Genomic DNA, 18,410 nt, shown 5'->3' on the forward strand with positions numbered 1-18,410 from the left:
CCAGTCTCACAGCTCTTTGGGTGTTGCCTCCAGTTCCCAGTGGGACTTTATGGAATCCTAGAATTGTCAGGGTTGGAAGGGATCTTTAAGCTCATCCAGTTCCAACCCCCCTGCCATGGGCAGGGACACCTCCCACCAGCTCAGGTTGCTCAGAGCCCTCTCCAGCCTGGCCTTAAAAACTTCCAGGGATGGATGGGGCTCCCAGCACCTCTCTGGGCAACCTGTGCCAGGGTCTCACCACCCCTCATGGTGTAAAGAACCTTTTCCTAAGAAGGGCTGCATCCATCTGGAGTCCATCTGAGCAGAGATGGAGCTGCCCAGGCTGCAGGATCAGGACCTGGAGATCAAGGGGTCTCTCCCTGGTGTCCAGTGCCTAGATAAGTGAAGTCTTGGTTAGCATAGCACCAAAGTGATCTGTGCTCTCATGGGGAAAGATAAACATGAAAAAGAATTTATCTTATCCCTGTATAAGCGGGGAGAAAATAAGAATGAAGTGGATGTTGCAATTATAAAAAATGCATTGAAAGGCTTATTTGTTTTCTGAGTCAGAAGGACACAGTCAGCTTTAAAATGTGATTCCAGCAGAATCGTACCACTTGGTTTGAGTTAATGTTTTGCAGACAGTAAAGTCCTCAAAACAGTGTAAAATCTAGGGGATAAATGGGGATCTTCCCTATCATCTCCACAGAGCTGGAGACCGTGTGGACTCGCTCTGGAAGTTCTCATACCTAACATTTTCTTCTGCCCTCCAGAGACCTCTTGTTGTTCCTTTTAGGCCAGATCTTGAGATGTGAGAGCAGGGGCTGGGGGCTGAGCAGAACTTTCCTGGGGGGCTGCCTGAGCCCTGGGCCCTGGGGTGGATGGAGCAGGGCAGGCTCCAGTGGTCAGCTCCATCTCCTTGGTACCCCCAGCCTTAAAGCAGGGACCGTGGGAAGCCCAGGCTTGGATCTGAAATTGCTGAAGAACACCCTAATACTCTTTTTTTTTTTTTTTTTTTTCTTTTTTTTTTTTTATTTCTCCCCCTCTTTATAGCCCACCTACTATTGGACATGTTTCTCTTTCCCTGTCCCATATTGTGTAGGGGTGAATGTTGCCAGAGAGGGAACACGGGATGCTTTGCAAAACATTGCTTTTATTCTGTCAACCATGCCACTGCGACTTTCTTAATTGTGGATTCTTTTAGTTAATTAGAAATGTTTGGAAACGCCTCACACCTCAGCAGGGTTCAGTTCTGCGGGGTGCCAAGTGCTTTGTTCTTCATCCAGCAAAGCACTTAAGCGTGTCTTTAAGAGCACTTTACAGGCTGGAAAAAAAAATAAAATAAAAAAAATAAATTAAAAAAGCTCATTGATTTCAGGGCACTGAAGGATTGAGCCAATACCAAACTTCTCCCAATGATCCCAGCTCAAATAGTAACATCCAGGAAAGTCTTTCTTGAATGTTAATGCTACCTTAAAATGCTGTTATCTTGGGCTTCACAACTGGAGCAATGTTACAAAGGCTGAAACAGCATGGTTGGGGGAAAAAAGCAGTAAATGGAGAAAAATCCCTGAATAAAAGTGATTTTCCCCCCTCTCCTCCCACTTACATTTTTCCCTTTCAGCTCTGTAGTAGCAGAGGTTAGCTGTAGCTGTGGTCATCTCCAGCGAGTTTTTAATAAATTAAGAGGAAACTGAAACAGTTTGGAAAAGTATAGAATAAGCAAACACTCCAGAGAGACTTTTAGTGGCAACATGATTAATAAGGGACACTGCTGGTAATCCTATCAAAACAGAGCTATTGCAAAAGCATATGGAGTGGCCCTCTTTCGGGGCAGGAGCAGGGTTCAGACAAAAAAGCCAGGACGATTTATGGGCCTCTTTGCAGTGGATTTTTTTTTTTCTCCCATAGAAGTGTGAGGGGAATAAACTCTGTAGATTTAGGCATGGGATTAGACTTCAGGAGAACCATTTTTCCTTTTAGTAAAAATACTAAAATACTTTCTGCAAATACTTCCTGCTCCCAAGTATTGTTGTTATCCTTGTTTGCTTGCTAACAGGCAGCATTCCTTACACAGACTATTTTATTCTTCATTTTATAAACCTCCTTTTTTTTTTTTTCTCCTCTGTGTCAGCCCCTGCACGTGTCTAGTAAGAACCTGGAGAATGTGATGCAAAATAAATGAAGATGGGTTGCCAAAACTTCCTGCAGGTTCTCCCAACACTCTTCTGGTTTTGCTGCCTCTCTCCATCACCAACAAAAATCTCCACTGCTGAGTTTGCCTGGGGAGAAGCCGTGGCACAAACTCTGTTTGCTCTCCTGGGTGCAGCCCCCTCTGCCCAGCATCACTGGTGTCACCCAGCCTGGTTTTTCCACTTTGTTCTGAGAGCAGAATAACTTTGTTCTGACTGCTTTAGTTGCTTTGAAGCCCCTCTGTGCAGCTGCTCCAGCAGCTTGGAGCTGTCATGTGGGAAGGCAAAGGGAGAGAAGTGGAGTTAAGAGCTTATAAACTTCTCAAGTTTTAGGAAGGTACTGAGATGAAATGATACTGTGGGGTTTTTTTTTTCCTTCTTTCTCCTACTTTTTTTCCCAAGTGAGAGGAGGACCTCTTGCACTGCACGTGGATAGATTGTACAGGTTTGGCTCTGCTCAAGTCAGAAGTTAAAAATTGAAATAAAATCCAATAGCCACCCTGACACAGGAGACAATGCAGAGTTCCAAACCCAAAATAGCTTTGTGTAGTACACCAGCTTATGGGAGTCAAAGATCTGTCTGTGTGGGCTTTAAGAAATGCCTTGCCTTCTTTTTTTGGGAGAAGAAACTTCTGTTAACATCTAAATGATTTCAAGAATTCAGCAAGGATTGAATTCCCTACTTCATCGGCATGAAGCTTTCACATTGCTACTGAACTGTGTTGTTTTATCAGCCTCCTGCTCTTCAGACTCCATTTACCAAAAACTTCTACAAGTGATTATGCAAGTCAGTCCTAATTTCTTATCAGAGTTCTGTATTTATTGGCTCAGTTGTTTGCGAGGGATTGTTTCACCCACCCTGTTTGCCTTGGCATTTTTAGAAGGTTCTTATGGTTGTGAGCTGCTGTAAATGGGATTCAGAAGAGGTATTTGGTTGCTTGGTTCTGCAGTTTTGTATGCTGATGAGGTTAGGTTGCCAAAGGTTGAGCAAGTTTCTATAAGAAGGGTTGTTCTTTAAATTGTGAAAAAAGACTGTTCTCAACCAAAAAACCCAGCTGTATCCGTGTCAAAACTTTTACATAGCAGTTCTGCAGAAACTAGGGCAAAACCATTACCTTGTCTACATTGCTATTGACTTTAGAATCAATGATGCCTCATCTAAAAATATTCTTCAATGTTGAAAGAGCCAAACCACAAGATGTCAAGGTTTTGATGTATTTGAGATGCTAAGCACTGGCCCACTTCAGCCTGAGCTCTTTGGGTTGTCCATGCTGAAGTAATTTAAGGTAGTTAGTGAATTGCTGTAGGTTGTTCAGAGCAGCCCTGCCTCTTTGGGAAAATGAGCAGATCTTCTGGTTTGGTTTCATCTGGGGGGGACCCAGTGTGTGTGCTCCCTGAACACATCCTTAAAGGTTTTCAAGGCACGTTGGAACAGCCCTGAGCAACCTGGTCTGAGACTGGTCTTAGATTCATAGAATAGCTCAAGTTGGAAGGGACACATAAGGATCTTCAAGTCCAAATCCCCAGCTTGAGCCCTCTTGGAGCTGTAGGTTGCACTAGAACCTGCCATGCACCCTTTCCACCAGGTGGGTTTGTGATTTTTACAGCTTTTTACACAAGTGTGTGGTGACAGGACAGGGGGAAATGGTTTAAAACTTGAAGAGGGGAGATTGAGGTTGGACATTAGGAAGAAATTCTTTAGTTTGAGGGTGCTGAGCCCCTGATTGCCCAGGTTTCCCAGAGAAGCTGTGGCTGCCCCATCCCTGGCAGTGTCCCAGCCCAGGTTGGATGGGGCTTGGAGCACCCTGGGCTGGGGGAGGTGTCCCTAACCATGGCAGGGGGGTTGGAATGGGATGAGCTTTAAGTTCCCTACAACCCAAACCATTCTATGATCTTTGAGTTCACTTATCTTTCTTAAGAGTTCAGAAGAGCATCTCCAGGCTGCAGTCACCAGATTGTGCTGTCAGAGGGCTAGATTCACCCAGATCAAATTCATGGAATGATTCACCAAAAAATAGGTGTCTTTTCCTTTAGAAATCCCTGCTGTTTGGGACCTGCTGGGCAGGGCTCAGGGAAGTGTGATGGAGTGATCCAACAAAGAGGAGCTGATGTTAGGCAAAGCCCATGATGTTGTAGCTGTACCCCATGGAGCAGAGAGCTCAGTGCCAGCAGGAGGCAGGTAGTGAGCCTGCCCAGCATGATCAAAAATTCACCAACAAGACAAAGTTAGGTTCCCTCTGGCACCTGAAAACTACAAAAATACCTGTTTCCCAACTTTGTGATGTCTGTGTTCAAGTGAAAGTTCCAGCATTTCATCCAGCACAGGGGGCATCAGACTGTGGCTGCTGCCTGGGGTTTGTGGGGTGGCTGGAGGGCATTCCCTGTACCAGAGCTGTAAGGTCAGCCCCAGGGTTGCTCAGTGGGTTCAGATTTCCCAGCAGACTCCCTTAATGTGAAAAAAAAAAGTTACCTGGTCAGGCCAGACACTGCTGCCTGGGCTTGGGAGCCACTTGGTCACCTTTGGTCCCGCCAAAACCTCCGTCCTCAGGAAACCCTTCTCATCATCCAGCACTGGACTCTGGTTGGAGCCTGTGTTGCTGCTGTGATTTATGGCTCCTCTGGCTCTTGACTACATGAAGACTTTGATGTTTAGGGCTGAGGAAGTCTGGTTGCATCCTGCTCTTGGCTTGTCTCAGTTGCTGAACGTGGTTGCACAACCACTCTTACTGGAGAAGCTCCTCAGCTCGGCCAAGGACATCAGTGGGAAAATCGTGGTTTATGCAGCAGCCTCATCATGTACCTGAAATTCTCCCTTTGAGCTGTTCCCCAAGGTCTGGAGCAGACTGAGAGACACACTGAGTGAGGCAGTGGGGAGAATGGGTCAGACTTTCAAGTCAGTATAGAATGGAAAAGCAGAAGGAGTCTGAGGTGTGTGTAGCCAGTTCAGACATTGTGTGTAATCCATCTTCCTCTGTGGCTTTTAAAATCAACAATAGCTGGAGTACCCCAGGTTTAAAACCTGTGTTTGTTCAGATGTGATGGATGTGTAGACAATGTTTTCTGGACTTCACCTCAGCAGGCAATCCTCCTCCAGGTAGGTTTACCTCCAGTGAATGGATTGGAGCAGTGCTGCCCAGTGTACCTCTAACCATCATGTTTACAAGGTCATCCCATTTAAAGTTGCCAGTCATTTAATTCCTGACTGTTTTGCACCCATTTTTAATTTTTAAAAGGAAGAAGAAGAAGAAGAAGAAAAAAAAAATCCATGCTGCTTTTGAGCTGGAGTTTTTCATACTTAAGTCTGTGTAAAGATGATTTATGGTGCTAGTAGGGGCTCCACTGGAAATGCAAGATCTATTATGATGTGGATTGAGCAGCCCATGCTGAAATGTTTATTGCTGTCTTCAAAATAGAATACATCAGGGTTGATGGTGCCTGTCCAGGAAAGAGAGAGAGTGGAGTAGGGCTAGTGGGGTATTTTTAGTATTCCAATAAAAGACAAGGCTTTTAAAGGAAATCACTTATTGCCATTTTGCAATCAAGAATGCAGGAGTGTTCCAGGGACTGCAAGAAATATGCTTCAAGAATGTCGGAGCCATAAGGAACTAATCATTAAATATTCTCTCCTTTCCACCCCCGTTTCTTGCTCTGAGGAAACCATTTAGAAGCTTTGCAATTTGTATGTAAATCTCACCCCTCCTGACACCCGGTCAGCTATCCAAGGGACTGAAGAGCCAGCATCCCAACTTCAAAAGTTCTTACAATTCCTCTGCAAGCAGGGCACTTTTTAAAATAGAAGACACATGGACCAGACTTCAAGAACACTTAATCTGACCTTAGCTGACTTGGTATGAACGCTAGATATGATTTTTATTTTTTTTCCCACTATAACTTCTCTTTGATCAATACCTTGCTAGTGAAGTTCCTCTTGTAGGTTCAGCTAGACCATGGAGACTGTAGTTTTGTTCCTGCAGTTTATTCCATTCATTTGATTGAGCTAGGATTATTATTTTTATGTCTTTTTTTTTTTTTTTTCCACACATAACTCTGGTTGTTGATGCTTTAAACATTTCGGAAATGTTGTGGCACTGTAATATATCCATCTAACTAGGGAGTGAGTAATCCCAGTGTTTGTTTGAGTGAAAAACAAAGGAAGAGGCAAAAGATAATACTTTCTCAAGTGATTTAAGAGCCTAATGGGACAATTTACTCATGCAGCTAAGCAGAACTGGTGGTTACCTGCTCCCTCTCCTGGGTTCCCTTCTTTTTCCTTGTGCTGGTCTCCTGGTGAGGCAGTTCAGAGAGAGATAATGGTAGAAAACTGACCCTGCCAAAAACAAAGGGTAGTCAAGCTGATGGCAGATGGATGCAGGCAGATGTCCCCTTCTGTGCCAGGCCAGCAGAGCCCCTCCTTTCATTTTATTATTATTTTTTTTTTCCACCCATTTGTTTTTACTGGAGAAAGTACTGGAGGAACAACAGCCTCCTGCTGAGTTCATCTGTCGTGTCTTCTGCCTTGTCTTCTGCCTTTTCCCTGCTTGCTGCAGGTAGCAGCTCTGGGGCAAGCTGCTGCCTGGCAGATCCTATTTTTCAGGAGAAGCATTCCAGGTTTCCCAGCTGGGCTGCAGGTTCTGCAGGGGCTGGTGGGTGATGCTGAGGTGTAGAAGGTGCACGGATGGATGTGTGTGGGGAGGAAGAGCAGCCATGGGGAAGCTGTGCCTGGCAGCAACCACCCCATCTCTGGGATTTAACCCACCTGAGCCCCAGGTTGGGGCCTTTCCTTGCAGGAGATTTACCTGGCTGGTAAAGCTCTGAAGTTCCCAATGCAGTGGGAAGTCTCTGTAGTGACTTGTGCTGCTGAAGGGACCACCTGATGGTAGGGAAGCTTCAGATTTTCTAAGGTCATTGCCTTCATGCAAGGGAAGTTTCACCTGGCTGTCCTTTCACACCCTTTTCTTCCCTGCTGGTCTCTCCAGCACAGTTCCTGAAGCTGTGGTTCATGCCAAACGTTTCTTAGTTCTTCATTGCTCATCCCCCTGGATGGGGTGGAGAGAATAAGAGCAGAGCTGGGGATGTCCTAGTGAAATCTGCACTTTCTCACCCTCCCCTTCTGATTTCTGCTGAGCTTATGCCAGAACAAAAGGGTTCAGGTGACCCCCTTGGCTTGGTTGGGCTCTCTTGGGTGAACCTCATCCAAAAGACTTTTGTAGAACTTCTGTGATCCTGTTACTGCTTGTTTTGTTCCCTTTCTTCTGGGAAAAGTTTAGTGCACATTGAGGTTTTTGAGACTTTCACAAGTCCCATTCCAAGCTGTAACAGAGTTCTTCAGAAATGCAGCACGTTGCTTGACTGATCTGGTTCCTTGGCATCCCTTGTGCAAGGGGAAGGATGCTAGAGAGTTTGGAGAGGGGAGGATTGGAAAGTGTGCATGCTTATTTAGTATTAAAAAAAGGAAGAAAAAATAAGCCACATGCAAAAAAATCCAGTAAGTGTGTCTGCTGATGGCCTTTGGGGATGGAAACAGTTTGATAATAGCAGTGTGAGGACAAGCAGGGAAAGTCTGTGAAGTCACTCTAGCAAAACAAAAGGAAAATCCATGAGAAATATTTCCAGTTTCTGGCTTGCTGGGAGCTGAGGGATCTCCTGCACAGCTCTGGACCTTGGTGCTGTCCCAGCACACCCGTCAGAGCTGGGCATCAGGCAGAGATGAGTGGAAGTAAAAGAGATGGTGTGTGGGAAAACACCAAAGGAGGCTCTGGGGGGGACGTGAGGTGTTAAATTTTCAGCTCAGGCTGGGCAGGGGTGCAAAGTCCTGCATGACTTTACCCTCCCCAACAAATCAGCTTGTGTTCTGGTGAGCCTTTGGTTTAACCTGCCTTTGGCTGTGTTGGCAGAGGTGCAGGGGAACTGCTGTAGGGTTAATAATGCTGCTTGGTAAATACATCTGACCTGCAGTACAGCAGAGAGTGGAAAGGGTCCAGTTAGTGTTGGGGTTTTTTGGTAGGTAACTTGGGTAAGCTGTTGTTTCTGCCTCCTGCTTTTGGTGTAATGGTGACCCCAGTAATGATTTTATTATGGAGCAGGTTGGCAGAAAGGATTGTTCACCTATGTGTATAAATGGCTTTGAAGCTCTTTGGTTCAGTAATTCTGTCTCAGAGGTGCATTGAACCATTTCTCCTAGGTTGTCCTCTGTGATCTACCTTCTGCTATTTCAAGCAGATACAAATTTAGCTCAAAGTGTTCCCTTTCCCACGGTCTCCTCTGTAAGTTAAAGCTTGTGACAGTTTAGTTCTTGCTGTGCTCTCAGCTTGTCTTCAAAAGCAAACAGACATCTTGCAAGTCTCTGAGCTTGACTTTTGGGTGGCTCAGAAGGCAGAACATCCTTCTCTTTCTCCATGTGCTGAGCAAACCTACCTGTCTTTCACCTGCCCTTCTGCTCCTCTGCTCCTCAGGTCAATGCAGGAGGGCAATGAATTTCTGGACCCGCAGACATCCACTCAAGTGTCTATTTATGCAGCGTCTTAAAACATTGGATCAGACCCTTCCAAGAAGTGCCAAAGGCAGGCAGTTCCCTTCTCACAAACCAGCTGAAGATGGAGATGCTGAAACGTGAGGAGCAAATGACCCAAAGTCATTCCAGCTCTTCCTCCAAGCGTCATGGGTTGAGGCGAGGCTGAGTTTGCCCAGAGCGTGTTGCTTTTTGAAAGAACGTGGGGTTTCTCTGCAGTTTGTGCTTGGAAGTGGTTCAATACACTATCTGTTGTGCATTTGTAAATTGAAGAAATTGATTAAAAAAGAAGCCACTGCAGTGTAACAACGGCTGAAGAGAAACACTTAGCTCACTTCCTTCTGGAGCGCTGCGCCTGTGGTTTGGGACCCGAACGCTCGGGGATTATTCAGTCGCTGAAGCAATAAATGTTTTGGATGTAAACTCACTCCACGCTGCTTCTGGGACTGAATCTGACATTTATTTTCCAAAAGCAGTGGGCTTTATCTTGCTGTGATGTAGCCATGCTTTGTTTGCCAACAGGCCTTGCTGTCAGGTGTCTTTGTGTCCTGATGAAAGGCGTTAGCAACAAACTCCTCTGCGTGCCCACGAGGGAAGCAGAGCTCCAACACCACAAAAAAAAAACCCACAGAAATGCAGTTTTTAAAATCTGTGAAATAATGTTGACTGAGGAATTAATGTGTATAAACAAAGCCTACACCTTTGACTCAGGGAACTTGTTTCTTCATGTTAATCTGGCGTTGCGCAAGTAGCTCCAAATGGGGAATAACTCATACAATGAGATTTTTTTTTATCTTGCAGATAAATGACTTTTTTGGTTTTTTTAATAAGGAATTCATAATGCAATAGTTGTTGTTTCCAAAGAGCTCAGCTTTTTTGAGAAGTGTCTTTTTTGCTTTTTTTACCTTCCCCTAGACCCAACGAAACGCACGGGCGTTTGGCGCCTTTAATAAACCTTCACAGAGCCTGGTCTTGATTTGGTTGGGAATTGCCAATGATTTTGATGTCAAGAGTTGAGAGCTATGATTGTAGTGTTAAATTGCTCAAGTCAGACCAGTTGAAAAGGAAGGTCAAAAGCAATAAGGTCTGGGTTCCTCTGGCGGGCGGGGGCGTTGGGCCTTTTCCACAGACCTAGCGCCCAAGAAAAAGTTTGGCTGTCACAAAACTAATAAAAGGAGCAGTCTCTGGAGAGCTGGTTTCAATGATGCAGGTGTAGGAATCGAGGAGTATATTTACATACAAGCCAGCTTAATAGCATGGGATTTATGCTGAAGTGGTTCTTAATGCAATACAAATTGAATACTCTGTCTCGCTCGAAACGAGGCAAATGTTAGAAGGGAAGGTTTGGGTTTTTTATAGCTTTGGGGGGAGAAAGTGTTTGGCTTTTTTTTTGGGAATGTAAAGGACAGGAAGATGGATTTCTTCGGGTGCTTGCCATGGTAAACTCTAGTGCTTTAGGTATGTGTGTTGGGTTTGGAGCCAGCCTTCCAAGTTGGTTCTGTGCTGCCTTGAAAATCAGGGGGTTGAATTGGTTGGGGCAGGGTTTCTGCCATATATCTGGCAACACGGGCTTCAAATTAACTTACTGAAAAAGCAGGTGAAGTTTGTTTTGTTTTGTTTTGTTTTGTTTTGTTTTGTTTTGTTTTGTTTTGTTTTTAAACCGTGGCACTAAAAAAGAAGTCTTTAAAGAAAGCAACTGTGACTCTTGTTGAAACTTCCATCTTCTCCTTGCTCCTCTCTACCCTATAAAACAACTATTATGTGTTTATAAGTTAGCACTTTGTGTCACTTATAAAAGAAGACTTATTCATAAACTTCTGGATAGACAGTTCTGTGGGAATATAACTTTCTTGGCATGAAGCAAGCTGCTTTTTCCAGATAATGTAATGCTATACCAGGCTCTTTAAAGTCATAGCGTGCTATTTATTATTATTTTATAATCTATAAAAGACACCGATGCTGAACCTTCAGCATTATTGAGAATGACACTGCAACCCAGTCAGCAGAAAAGATGGAGAAAAACTCCAAGGAAAAGTCCTGTTCCCAGAAATTGTTGCCAAGAAGGTGTTGAGGGATAAAATGTCCATGAAACGGGTTTGGATGTGACCTTTGAGCTTGGGAAGTCAGGGCAGATGACTTGGACACATACACCACCTTGACATTTTTTTTAATGGGCTGAAATCAGGATTTACTTCACCATCCAGAAAGCAGCCAGCAGCCAGCGTGTGGCTGGGTTTGCTTCCCAGATAGGTTCAGTATTCAGAAAGAGCAAACCCAAACCCTACAGCTCACCCAAAGGTCAGCTGCTTCCTGAAGCTCCAGGTTTCCAGCTGATGGAGATTTGGGGGTGACAGATGGGGACCACATTGGCCAGCAACTCTGTGTCAGGAGGCTGTGGCTGTGCACCCCCCCAAAAGGAGACATCACCCCTTAGCATATGCTCAGATTTACTTCTCCTGTTTATAAGGACCATCCAATGCTCTGTGCACTGATTATAGCAGTGGGGGCTGGAAGAGATTTCCTTGCTCATTGAGTCCAGACCTCAGCCATCACAGGCCAATTCCCTCTGCACTTGCTTTCATAAACCCTCCTGGGCAGTTTTGGAAGCATTCTGGATGTTCTGCTCAGGGACTGAGTATTTCCAGTGGCAGCCTAAGCTGGGCTGATGCTCAAGGGACAGCAATATCTTCCCATGGGTATCTGTGTCCTCACTGGTGGGCTTGGGTTGGACCTGGTGTTCAGCTGGAAGGTGCTTCCAGGTGCCACTGGAGACCTTTATTGTGTGAGCTGTGAAGCCTGGGGTGCATCAGGGTGCATCACCCTTCCCATTCCTACCTTCAGGGGATCAAGGTGTGTGTAGGCATTGCTCCTGGGTTTTAGGGTTGTGGCTGGTGATGATCCTGCTGCACCAAGCCAGGGTGCTGGGCAGCCATGAAAAGAAAGCTCATGGGGGGGATGAAAGAGAAGAGCTGAAGTGCTGCTGACATTACTCGTGCCATTAAACAAGAGCATCCTGAGTCCCTGGAGGTTACCTTACAAGGTGAAGTTGTAAGGTGAGACATCTTGCAGAACCCTGGGTGCTCTGATTGATAACACCTCAGCTCTCAATGGCCAGCACTGTGTGAGTTCAGTGGTAAATCAATAGTCTGGAGCAGACCAGGAATCTTTTGACACTTCTTCCGAGAGGGACTTGTCAAAACATGAGGTATTTATGACCCAGTTCCTGCCTGCCTGCTCAAAGGTACTTGAACCCCTGCCAGATCCTAAATGTGCCCGGATTCTCAGGAGTTACACCCAGCACAATAAGGGGATATTTCACAGTAAATGTTGCCTTGTCAGGGAGCTGGCATAAGCACCCAGATGACAAGCAACACTGGGCTGCTTGGGATGGGTGCTGTGAGTGCTCGTTTCTCCCTTGGTGGCAGCACTTGAGAGCACAGATTTCTGCTGGGCTGCAGCCATGGTGAGCACCAGGAGTTAAAAATGCTCTAAAAGAAAACTGCAGGACACTGAGTCTCAGCCACCTCCATCTGAGCAGTCTGCAGAAGGCACTGGAAAGTCAACAGCATCAGCAACAGAGACTCAGCTGCTGGCTGGTGGTGAGTGTCTGCTCCTCTCTGAGGAGCCTGCCCAGCAGCATTGCCTGGGATTCATCCTGGTTGGTTGAGGCAGAACAGCCCCATCCATCCCTGGAAGTTTTTAAGGCCAGGCTGGATGGGGCTCTGAGCAACCTGAGCTGCTGGAGGTGTCCCTGCCCATGGGATGAGCTTAAAGGTCCCTTCCAACCCTGACAATTCTAGGATTCTATGAATTACCTATCTGGTAATCTTTTCTTTCCAGTTTATACTTGAAAATTCAATTTTTACTTGGCTTTTTTTTTTTTTTAAAGACTTTTCTGGGTTTGGAACATTGAACCCCCAGCTGCCCAGGGGTTGGGGTGATGGACAGAGCTGAGATTCAAACCTGGCAAAGCAATGGGAACACCAGAGCTACGGGGACACCCCATGTCCCACCTGCCCCAACCCTCATCCTGGGCTGGGAAGGTTCTTCTGCCTTTCCACACTGTTCCCCTGAGCTGGGGCAGCAGCTCCAACCCAAACCCTTTAGCAGAGGGAGCTTCCAGGGTGTTGCATTTTCTCCATCCTGAAGGAATTGCTCTGGGATTGCCCCGAGCCCTCAGCTCTCACTTCCCACCTTTCCCCGAGAAATGCATTTCAAATATGTATTCCTCTCACTGTTTCCTTTGGCTTTCTGATCCTGTGTACTTTGTTGGTGCCTTTGATTCCTGACTTGCTCTTTGAGGAGTTCTTGTCGAGGGGGAGTATTTATAATTCACAGGACTTAACAAAAAAAAAAAAAAAAACAAAGTCAGAGCAGGCAGGGAATCTCGGATGCATAATTGGTGTCAGCCCCCAGCCCTGGGTTTTGTTGGGGAATTGTGTTGTCCTCTGTGAAACACCCAGGTTAAAAAGCTTCAGATCCTTTTAATCTGCTGTTCTGTAGGATAAAGGGGGTGTGGGGGGGAAATGTGTGTAACATCTGGTGTCTATCATGCAAGAGGTACTTTGAAATTTGTGTGCTATTGCCAATTTCTGTCGTCCCATTCTTTCTGAGCATCAGAGAAGCCTTTGATACTCTCTTGATTGCTTATTTATGCTGCACTGCCCTGTGCCATCACTGCTCCTCCCTCTCACATGAGGAGTAAGGACCTGACCCACTGCTTTTGGAAACAGAAGGTTGGCTCCAGGTTTTTAATACCAAGAATTCTCTTTCCAGGAAGAAAATGAAGTTTCTTTCATTTCACTGTCCTGTTCTTGTTGCCCTGAACGTCCTCTCAGGTTTCCCCCTCCTTCTGGTGCTGCCCATTAGCAATGCTTTATTTATTAGTCCTCCACCTTCCCCTCTTCCTGCTGGGGAGTCATTCTGGGTTTATGTGCAAGTTTTTCTTGGGAGTTGTCAAAGAATAATTGTGCCCCATTAACTCCACTTTGTATCATTTACTAATTCACACCTAGAGAGGATTTTCCGAGCAACTGATCTCGGTTGTCTCTTAATTGCTCAAGTCCATAAACTTTGTTGCACTGAAACTGTGCTAAGGATTTACACCCTCTAAAACTCTTTCCCTCCAGCGTGCAACATAACAGAGATTCATCTGAATGCAGCAGTTTGATCAGATCTTATTTCTGCCCAATGTAAGCAAATTATTTCCTTCTGGCTGTGCTGTGCACTACAGAATCCCTGTAAAGATGTTAAAAGTGAGAGATGAGATGGATGGGAAACCCAGGAGTTTGTGTTGCTGGGTGCTGATGGGTGAGAGGTGAGAACTGAGCAATATTCCCCTCTCACCCCTTCCAGTGCCTGGAACAAGTGGTCTGTGTAGGGTCCAAGATTCAGCTGGGTAAAATTCACTTGGAGTGGCATTGATGGACCCTGACCTGGGAGGAGAAGCAGGAGCTGGGCTGGGTGCTGTGGGAGCATCCTCTGGGATGCTTCCCCCAGGACTTCACCTGTGAGGATGCAAAGTGTGGTGAGCCATGGGGGGACAAACCTGGATTCCCAAAGTGGACCTGGTTGCACCATGAGTTTTGCCAGATGGCTTCTGCCATCAGAACCAAACCCAAGCCCTCACTTGGGGGTGTGAAGAGAGCAGGAGGAACAGGCAGATGCATTTTTCTAATTTATTCCCTTTAATATGATTCATAACTCATCTCATCTAGGCATAACCCAAAGTTTCTTGTCTTCTAAATGAAGTCATCTCAAGGGATGCAGGAAGGAGAAACCATTCAGCTACCCTAACCCCCATTCATTCACCTCACCACAGTGCCCAAACCCAGTGCCAGGTCCTGATGCAGTCCTTGGGCATCCTAGGTGAAGCTCCTGCTGTCAGCTGGGCCTGCAAGGAGAAGAAAAGCTCAGAGCAGCTTGAGGCAGTGCAATAAAGCAGGGCTCAGGCTCACTTCAGATAACAAATGGTTTCAGCTGAGTGTGAAAGAACAAAAAAAAACAAACCATACCATTGGTGGCAACTCTTATTTCCCTGGAAAAACATCCTGGACCCCTGGCAGAGAAACAGTTTCTGCACAGAAAACATGACACTATTTACAAAAAGCAATGTCTAATATCCTTTTCCAGCTTGGAAAGAGGAGTTTATTTTAGTACATCCTTTTTTAATTGCCATGAGCTGGACTTGTAAATACTGTAAGTGGTTGAGTAATAGTCATCTGTGAGCAGACCAACTGAAGGGACATTTTTTCCACTCTTGGAGCTGTAACATATTCCTGCAGCTTGGGCAGGGGGATAGCAGGGAGCAAAACCAACAGCCTCCTAATTACAAAACAGCCTCCTAATTACCAAATCATTGAGCCCTGGGGGATGGCTGTGTGCATGGGTTCCTGGGCTGCCTGAGGAGTTCTGGGGCTGCTTTGGGAGGTGATGGGTGAACCTCAGGGATCCAGTTGGTTTGCACTAAACATTTCTTCCTCTTCTCTAAGAAAGGGGAGGGCTCTCCCTAAGAAAGGGGAACTCAAGGAAAATCAGTTTTCTCTAATAGGCACCTGACAGCCTTATCACCTTATTGCTCTTGTTTTGTCAAGAGAGGGAAACTCTTCACTGCTTTTCTGGATGGGCCTTCAAAACAGTTCCTAGCTTACATTTCTTTACCACCATCCTCCTGCCAAGCAGCAAGGTGTGCCCGACCTAAAAGAAGAGCTGTAAACTCATGTCAGGGTGTGTTGGTCAGTCCCCTGTGTGCAGCAGGGGCAGGATGGTACCCGGGGAGCCACGTGGTGCAGGGTTGGGCAGAGCACCCCAAGCTTTTCTGTGCTCCTGGTTCCTCTTCCCAAGTCAGGTGCAGCCCCACCAGCCCTGCTTTTTGCTCTGCAAATAGTTTTGTCTGCAAGCAGGAGCAGTTTTGTATCGAAAACAATTTCCTGATGCAATTTGGATTTCCTTCGGAATAATCCTCTGCCCCAGTGGGATGGTGCAGGGGGATTCTAGAAAAGCTTCAGGGGCCTTGCCAAGAGTTAAACTTAGCCCTTAATCTCTGCAAGGCAGATGTTAAAGTGGGAAGCTACCCTGCAGGCACTGTTAAGGAAAAGAAAGTTAATGAATTTTTGAGGGTCAATAAGAGAAAGCAGTGCTCTGCCAACCTGGGCTGTGAGTCCAGGTCAGTGCTCAGGTCACGGGTGTGCACCACGGGTGTGCACCAGGGATCTGGTGTGGGGCTGGCACAGGGTGAGCAGGGGGAAATCAGTCTCAGCTGGGAGGAGGAGCAGGACTCAGAGGGAGAACTGGATTGCAGAAGTCCAGTTGGGAATGGTAAAGGCAGCAACCTGACCATGGTTTCATCTTTTCCAGGGATGCTGGTGGTGATTGTGCTGCTGCTGATTGCCATTGCTGTGGTTGCTGTCTGGCCATCACACTAACCTGGAGCTGGGGCCCTGGGACCTCCTGCTCCCCAGCTGGGTGTGGAGCACTCCGAAGAAGAGCCCAGCTTTTCCAGAGACTTCTTGTGTTGCAGATGAACTCCTCAGTCTGAGTATGAAGCTGTGCCTGACAGACAGCCCTTCTGCCTTCAGTGCACAGCTGAAGAGCACTGGGGGATTTGGAGGGTTGGAAGGGGAAAAGGACCCTCTTCCCACCTTCCCTTGGTGCTTGGGAGGCTGCAGCTGGCTCTGCCAGAGCTGCACAGCTCCAGGGATCTGCTCCTGGAGTTGGGGAGATGCCTGCCCAGCCCACCACCCCTTTTCTTCAGTGGTCACTCATCCCAAGGACCTCAAAATGCTCGAATACAGGTGTGGTTTGGGGGTACAGCCTCAGTGCTCCTGTGCTTTCTGATACCTTCCCTCAAAACCCAAATGCTTACTTTTTTCAAGGTGTAGGTGATGTGGGGAATGGCTGCATCCGGGCTGCTGGCAGGATGGGAAGCAAGAGCCCTGCAGGGAGGGAGGCACAGGAACCCCACCAACCATCCAGAAATCTGGAGGGGGAGTCAGTCCTTGGCCCTGGGGGCGAGTTCTTGGTGTTGATCTCCTCAGAGGGATGTGAACAGCAGCAGTGCCAGCCCAGGTACAGCCGGGGGAGAGGATGCTCCCCCCATGCCCCCTGCAGGAGGTGTCCTGGCACCACCTTTCCAGGGCTGCCTCTTTCTTTTCTAACATTTCACACACTGTTAAACCCGAGGGGAAGGCTTACCTACTCAGTAACTAATGAAAAATCAGTATCAACAGTTTGCTTCTGGCCAAAAAAAATGGTTATTTTGTTATACGTGCTGGTTTGATTTCAGAATTGATAGAGCAAGCAATAAATACTGAATAAAAGCCAAGCTGTTTCTATACCACTTACCTGCCTGGGTTTTTATTGCTTCCTACGGTCTCATGTTCCACTTGAATGATTTCTCCAACGCTTCCATTTCCTGAGAGCTGCTTTGGAGAAGGAAAAGCAGAAAAGAAAAAAAAAAAAAAAAAAAAAAAAAAAAGAAAAAAAAAAAGCAATTCCTGCCAGACTTCACGTGTATCATGACACAGATTTCCTGGCAGATCTGTAACACTTGTCAGCCCTGGGCTGCTCCTCACCTGCAGTGGTGGGGTAGCTCCTTTCACAGCTCTCAGCAGGCTCTTGGCACTCATCCCACTCCCTGCTCTCCATCACACAGCTGGGCTGGTGGCACTGGGAAATAAACTGGCCTGGTGCTGCATTCCCTCTGGAGTGCCAGGAAGCCATCCTGGCCTCAGTTTCCCCAGCTGCCAGTTGGGATTTGGTCCTTTTGGTAAGTGCTTGGTGATCTGCAGGCTGGGGTGTGAAATTGCCCTGCTCTGCAGTCTGCAGGTCTTGGCTGCAGCTGAAGCTCTGACCCCAGGACCAGAGCTGATCAGAAGTCAGGATTTACAGGGAACTGCTGAGTGTCCCACCAGCTGCATCCCTCTCACTGATGGATAGGAACAGCATCATCTGCAGTGCTTTGCTGGAGAAAGATCCTTCCTCCTGAAGCCTTTTTTTTTTTCTTTTTTTTTTTTTTTCCTTTCCAGTCCAGGTTGTGCTTGCTTGCTTTTCCTTGGAGAGATGCTTCATGTTCCAACCTTCAAAGGAGAGGGAGGGAGGGAAGGAGAAAGCTGTTTTGACTTTCTTGTGGTTTTCCAAAGGGCACAACAGGTTTTTGATTTGTTTGATCTCAGATTAGAAACGGAGCTTTAAGCAAAGCTGCTCCAGCTGGAAACAAAGAAGGGGCAGCTTTGGAGATGTGTTCCAACCCTGGGTGTTCCTGCAGCTCATGGGAGGACCCTGGGAAGTCCCCTGGGTTGTTTCTCAGCAGCTGGCTGTGCTCTTCAGGGGGATTTTGCTCAGGGTTCCTGTGCTGGATGTTTGGTGCCAGCAGAATAACCCCTGGTTTGCTGAGATGAGACCCCAGGTTTGGGGTTCTGATGAAAGGTTCTGGAGGGAGTCAAAGTTTTGTTTGAATTCCCAGGCTGCTGAGGATGGATCTGTGATTCAACCCCAGCCACATCTCGTGGTGACTTTGTTCTGCTCGAGGCTTTCAAAAGATTTCTTTCTGACCTGGGCCCTTTCTGTTGGGGCCTCAAACACATTTTTTTTTCTGGTAGTGCCTGGGAAAGGTGGGAACGTGAGGCTGAGCTGAGCTGTCTAACAAAGGGGTGCTCAGGCTTGCCCTTTGGGTAACATTTACTGTGTCGTGTGAGTGAGGAGTTGGATTAAAAAGCAGTGAATTTGGCAGG

General features: G+C 46.7%; 1 non-coding gene across 1 annotated transcript in view; it reads left to right on the plus strand.

The window, feature by feature from the left end:
- LOC103533888 overlaps positions 1 to 17,014 on the plus strand; it is a 63,586-nt gene extending 46,572 nt beyond the window's left edge. Inside the window, exon 5 of the transcript XR_003988310.1 lies at positions 16,036 to 17,014. This is a non-coding gene — a transcript (uncharacterized LOC103533888). The remainder of the gene's footprint in view (positions 1 to 16,035) is intronic.
- Positions 17,015 to 18,410: the final 1,396 nt, after the last annotated feature.

This window comes from Calypte anna, chromosome 18 (assembly GCF_003957555.1).
Source record: "Calypte anna isolate BGI_N300 chromosome 18, bCalAnn1_v1.p, whole genome shotgun sequence".
In the NCBI taxonomy this organism is placed as follows: Eukaryota; Metazoa; Chordata; class Aves; order Apodiformes; family Trochilidae; genus Calypte; species Calypte anna.